We start from the raw sequence: 6105 nt of genomic DNA on the forward strand, positions 1-6105 counted from the left end.
AAATGTGATTTTTTGCGGTTTCAGTTTGGTTTGGTTCGATTTTGCAGTTTTCTACTGGACCGGTTTTGTTTTGAACACCCCTACTATTATAGTGTGAAAAAAATTTCACCATTTCTTTAAATCTAGCAGCATACTCTGCAATAGTCATATTTCCTTGCTTTAATTCAAGGAACTCGATAAGCATCTTCTTCTTGAAAGTACTTCTCTATAAAAAATAAGTCTTAATAAGCATGCCGCACACATCTCTTTCTTCAACTAGGGTATCACTGTAGTGGAATTATATAAAAAACACATGTTTCAAAATCATATAAGTCTCAAGATTTTTTTTTATTAAAACCCAAACATATACGATAAAATTCTCCTTAAAACAACAAAATCATCACAACAATGAGATAATAACATCAAATTCTCTAAATAACACAAACGAAATTAAAACCATCGTTCGTATCGCCCAATGTTACAGCTTAGAGTACATAATTCTAGTAACGTGAAAACAGAAGGAAATAAAAACAACCTCACATTATCCTTCTGTTCTAAGCATTCACTTAGTTACGTGCTTATCTGTACTTCAAAGAGGAGCACATACCACAACAACAAAGAGGTGATTAATTACATTAATAAAGTAAGCGGTACATACTGCAAGGTAGAGTATAAAACACATACATATTCTACAGATAATTACATACAACATTGTACAACACTTTCTCTCACCAACTCAACAATCACACACAATTAGACATTATGCATAATCATATAACTCATTTGTATAATACAACTCAACTATGAACTCAATGCATATGTATGTGGTACTAACTTAATATTTACTTTTATCAGGAATCGAGTCCCCTCTATGAGCTTGGGACAAGCCAGTAATCCCCTATTTGAACTAGCAAACATGCCTCTTGACACAACTCAAATGATTCATGAATCATACATATCAAAATCAATGCATTAAGACTTCCCTCTAACCTTAACATAATGCACTGACAACTCTCATAACCCCCTATTCGGGTTACCACACAACCACAAACAGTTATCATCCATGCCATAACAGCACAAAATCACAATTCACATAATCAAATACCACAACATCGTCATAACTCATAACTCATACTCAACACAACATCAAAACTCGCATCAACAAACATTTACTCGATTAAATAATTTTAATTGAATTAAATTCCCCCATCTCAGTCACAACAATACTCAACAATCACTAAAAAGTCAAATAATTAAATTCGGCACTTTTATACTCTCAAACAAGATTACTGCGTAAACTGCAGAGCCATGACGTCTTGGTCGTCACCCAATGATACCTGTCACTGACCACGTCACTTCCAACACGTTACGCTGTGACGACAGACTTGGAAAACCAAGCCTGGAGACCATGGTGACCTCCACGTCAGGTCAACGACAACCGTCATTGGTTTAAAGCACATGACGGTCTACCTGTCACGCTAGTGACAGTCATCACCTTCAAGCTCTAATTTTTGGATCCCAATCCCACAAATTTTGATTACAAACATAATATATAGATCAAAACAAATAACCACACATACATATACATCTATAACAATAATTTAATTAAATATTCATGAATCAAATCGTACAATTTCACATTCATCATTCCAATTCAACAACACATATACACAATATAGCTTCATGGTAAATGGTACATGAATTTCATCAATAAAAACATAATATAACATCAATGGATTGCCAATTTTTAGATTCATATAACAAACACGACAAACATACACATTCACACCAAAACTATTGAACGTTAAGGATTCCTCTACCATACACCTCATGCATATACCCCTTATTAAGGTTATTCTCCCCCTTACCTTAATTTCTAGCAAGAAATTTGATTCATTGACTTGGTTGATGTTCTTCTCCTTCAGGCTTCAACCTTCTACTCCTAGTCTTTGCCTTTTTTTTCTCTAAACCAAGTTATTCACATTCATGTGAAAAATTCTCCCGATTATAAGTTTATCTCATAATTTTATACTTATGTTAAATCTTCCAAAATTACACACTTAGCCCAAACTTACATACTTCTTAATCATTCTTCCCAAAAACATTCCCTAATTCTCACATTTGGCTCAAGTGTTCCATTTCTCTTATTTTTTAAAATACTAAAAAATTATTTTAATTAATAAAATAAATCTAAATTATTCTATCCTCCTATCTCTCCATGCACCTAACTCAAGGATACTTACCCCTTAAACATTCAATAATTAAATAAATAATCAAATAGACATAAATAAATTAAATAAAATAATCTATACGAGAAACGGGGTGTTACACTCACTTATACCTCCCCTTGTCCCAAGGTGAGCGCCACTTGTTGTAAAATTGAAATGTTCAATCACACCAATAAATTTAATGTGCGAGGACAAAGAATATGTCAACCAAAATAAATGGTTTTTCACAAAAATAATTCTCTATGCAATAAGACATCAATTTATCTTGTCTAAAGAAGATAAAGTAAATACAATAGCTTGTTTACTCAGCTGAATCAAATGATATACTCTTTGAGAGATATCAACTCCCCTATTCATTATTTTCTAAGAGTTATTACAAAAGAGCTACAAAAAAATAGTCACTTAAGTTCCCTATAACAAATCCTAGATTCTACCAAAGTGTTTCTCAATCTCTTCAACTCTATCTATAAATGAATCAAATAAGTCCAAGATGTTTTGAAGTCTTTCACAATCCCCTTTAAATATTTTTAAGAGTTTCTCAAATTCCAAAAACACACTCTTAGAAATTTATCATTGCCTCTATAATATTACCACTAGAAGTTCCAAATATTTTTCTCAATCTCTAGGTCTAAAGTTCCGAGGTTGTCAAGATAAGAATCAAAGAGATACATATTTATAATCGCCGAAATTCAATAAATTCATAATATGATCAAAACACAATCCATTAATGAACGAATCCACCGACGGAAACAAAAAATCCCAAAGCTAGTCAAGAAAACCAGATAGAATGATCGAATACTCCAACTGTTGGCCAGCCTCTCGTCGAAGCTCTACCACACCACCGATTTCTGAAGGCTGTCTGCTACAGCCTCCAACCACCTCCATTGAACCACATACTTACAGTTCCGACGCATTCTGTCTTACTCTTATGGTTGTTACAATTTTTCAATTTCTAAAACCTCAAAATATTTTTTTCTTCTCTAGCTTCGTCACTTACTTTAAGTATATTCAACAAAATGTTATGTTGTGACTAACGTTAAATACGAATCTACCTTCAAGTTTTATTTACTTTCCAATAAATATAAGTATAGTACTTATAACTTGCCATAGGGTGTACTACCTCAAAAATGTAGTATGAGATATATATCACAATTCACAACTGACCCATCTATGTAATTTGTTTTAAAACTACACTAGTTTCATGAAAAAAACTTCTAAAACTATACTTTTCTCAAAAAATCACGATATTACCTTAAGATTTAAATACATGGCATCATTAATTGAATTACAAAATGATTTAAAAGAATAGATAGTCATATTAAATAAAATTGGTTGGTAGCTTTGGGTTGGTAGGGCCTTAGTGCTGGTCCATTTACTTGCGTGCCATGGTTGGTGGCTTAAGTGGACAGAAGTTGGTGATCGTGTATTTGAAAAGTGTTTTTCGATTTTGCTCCGTAACTTCATTGTTTTTTTAAGAAAAAGTAACTGGCATATGTTAATAATATCACATATATTTACACCTCTTTTACTTTTTATATGAACTCGATTAAGAAAATGTGAGTTTATTATTCAGTAAAATTTATAAGTTTTTTAATGATGAAATATATAATAATGCTCTTGCAAAAAATAGTAATAATGTTAAGATTTTCCTTTATAGTTTGATGTTAATAGTGAAATTGAAAATAGACGAAGATTAATAACATAGTGCTTTGCACACACCTTTTATTTTAAGGGTAGGTGAGAACTGAGAAGACGTAGAGTATCATTTCTTTCATCCCCGCACAAGACAGCGTCATATTCATTATAGATAACAGATTCACTTCACATCTTGTAAGACAAATTTTTAAGGTAAAGTTAGAATTCCGGCTAATTCGGTCCAGCCCAACCCGCCCGTCCATCTTCGAATTTAATGGAGAAAACTCAATTTAGTTGAGGGCAGATGTGGAAAAAATTCTATTTTTAATTACGGTTGCGAATGTGGAGATAGGGTGCTAGTACCGTTTGCATCCACCCTGCCACCACATCTATTAAATTTAATTTATTATTTTTATTATTTATTTACACTTTTTTAATGTTAAATTATTATGATTATTTAGGAATGGCAAACGGGCATGCCCATTCCATTTAGGTATGCTCCGTAAAAGTTCGGGAAAAAACAGGACGAGACATATTTGAGAGTATGTGTCTAAAACTTTGGTCTGCCCTGCAAAAAAAGTGAGGGCGAGGCGGGAAAGGCGGAAATTGAACTTTTTAGACTTAAAAATAGTAAAATCGTATGAAAAAATTCATGCCCGCAAAAAAACGGACAGGACTGGGCGGGGCGGGGCAGACACATTAAAGAGAACGGCCCTAAAATCTTGCCCCGCCGCTCAAAAAAGTGCAGACAAAACGACCTTTCCCCACCGGCTGAATCCATTTTACTACCCCTATGTTTATTAGAATTATTGTTTAATATTTTGAAAATATAAATATAATATAAATGAACAACTATTAGATTATTTTTAAAATAATTGATTATTTCATTTAATTATTAACTTTTATTGATTTTGAAAAAAAATTATGGTTTATGCGGGTGGGGCGGGGCGGGCGGGCGGGGCGGAAAAACCCATTTGTTGTTGGATACGGAGGTGGGAGATAAATGATTATCTCCAATTGAATATGGAGGCGGAAGTGGGACTGAATCTGGAGGACGGAGGCAGGGCTGGATATGCAACATATCTCAAATATGATTAATTTCAATGATAAAAAGAAGAAGAAAAAACTGATGGGTTTGATTCTCACAGTGCGTCGATAAAAATCTACTAATTAGTAAAGTTATATATATATATATATATATATATATATATATATATATATATATATATATATATATATATATATATATATATATATATATATATATATATGTATCAACATAGTGTTATTGATAGGGATGTCAATTTGACCATACTCTATGGATACCCGCAAAAAACGCTCATAATAAGTAGGGTAAAAATTTGTAAATTAGACACGGGTAATGACCCATTAAAATAAGCAGTCCAACGTGTCGTCTCAAGATGTTTGGAAGACCCATTCTAATGTTAAAGTCGAAACTTAATAAAAAAAAATTAAAACAATAAATTTAATTTGCATTTAAATTATATAAATACAAACTTATAAATACCATCAATAATATGTTTTTACATATATAATTTTATAAATAACATAATAAATACAAGTCTAAGCTTATTCAATATCTTAAAATCCTAACATTTAGGTATAATCATAACATTAGGCTAGTTGATCATTTTAGGCTAGTTTTCCTTCTTTTCCTTTTCAACTTTTAAAACACTTAAAAAAGGGACGACGCGAATCATGCTAATACTCTTTTATTTAGTGGAAAAGAAATGATTGGGGCGTAGGCCCCGATGTATGTTCTTTTCTACTTAGTGGGAGAAATGATTGAGGCGTAGGCCTCGATGTATGTTCTTACCCGCTAATTAGAGAAATGATTGAGGCGTAAGCTTTAATGTATTTCTCTAATTTCTAAACACTTAAATTTTTAAGGCATGATTCAAGTCACAAATTAATTTCCCTTAAAAGGCATCCAACCAAAAACACTTCAAAGAATCTAATAAAGGCTCAGACTTAAACAAAGTAAGGAAGTGATGCGAAGCCTTGTAGTGGGTTTTCGACCATCATGGAATTGCACCTAAAAAACACAAACCAATCATCTCTCTTCTTTCTCTTGCCTTCAGGGCATTCTTTCCCTTAATCGGACATGTTACTTCCTTTCGATCGCGGACTGGTAACGCATAAGACTCCACTCAACGAGCTGCTATCCTAACGCTAGATTGCGAATGTAACTCCGTCCACTAAAAAACACAAAAACAAACAAAAACTAAGGAGCCGAACTACG

Source organism: Vicia villosa, linkage group LG4 (genome assembly GCF_029867415.1).
Source record: "Vicia villosa cultivar HV-30 ecotype Madison, WI linkage group LG4, Vvil1.0, whole genome shotgun sequence".
Lineage (NCBI taxonomy): Eukaryota > Viridiplantae > Streptophyta > Magnoliopsida > Fabales > Fabaceae > Vicia > Vicia villosa.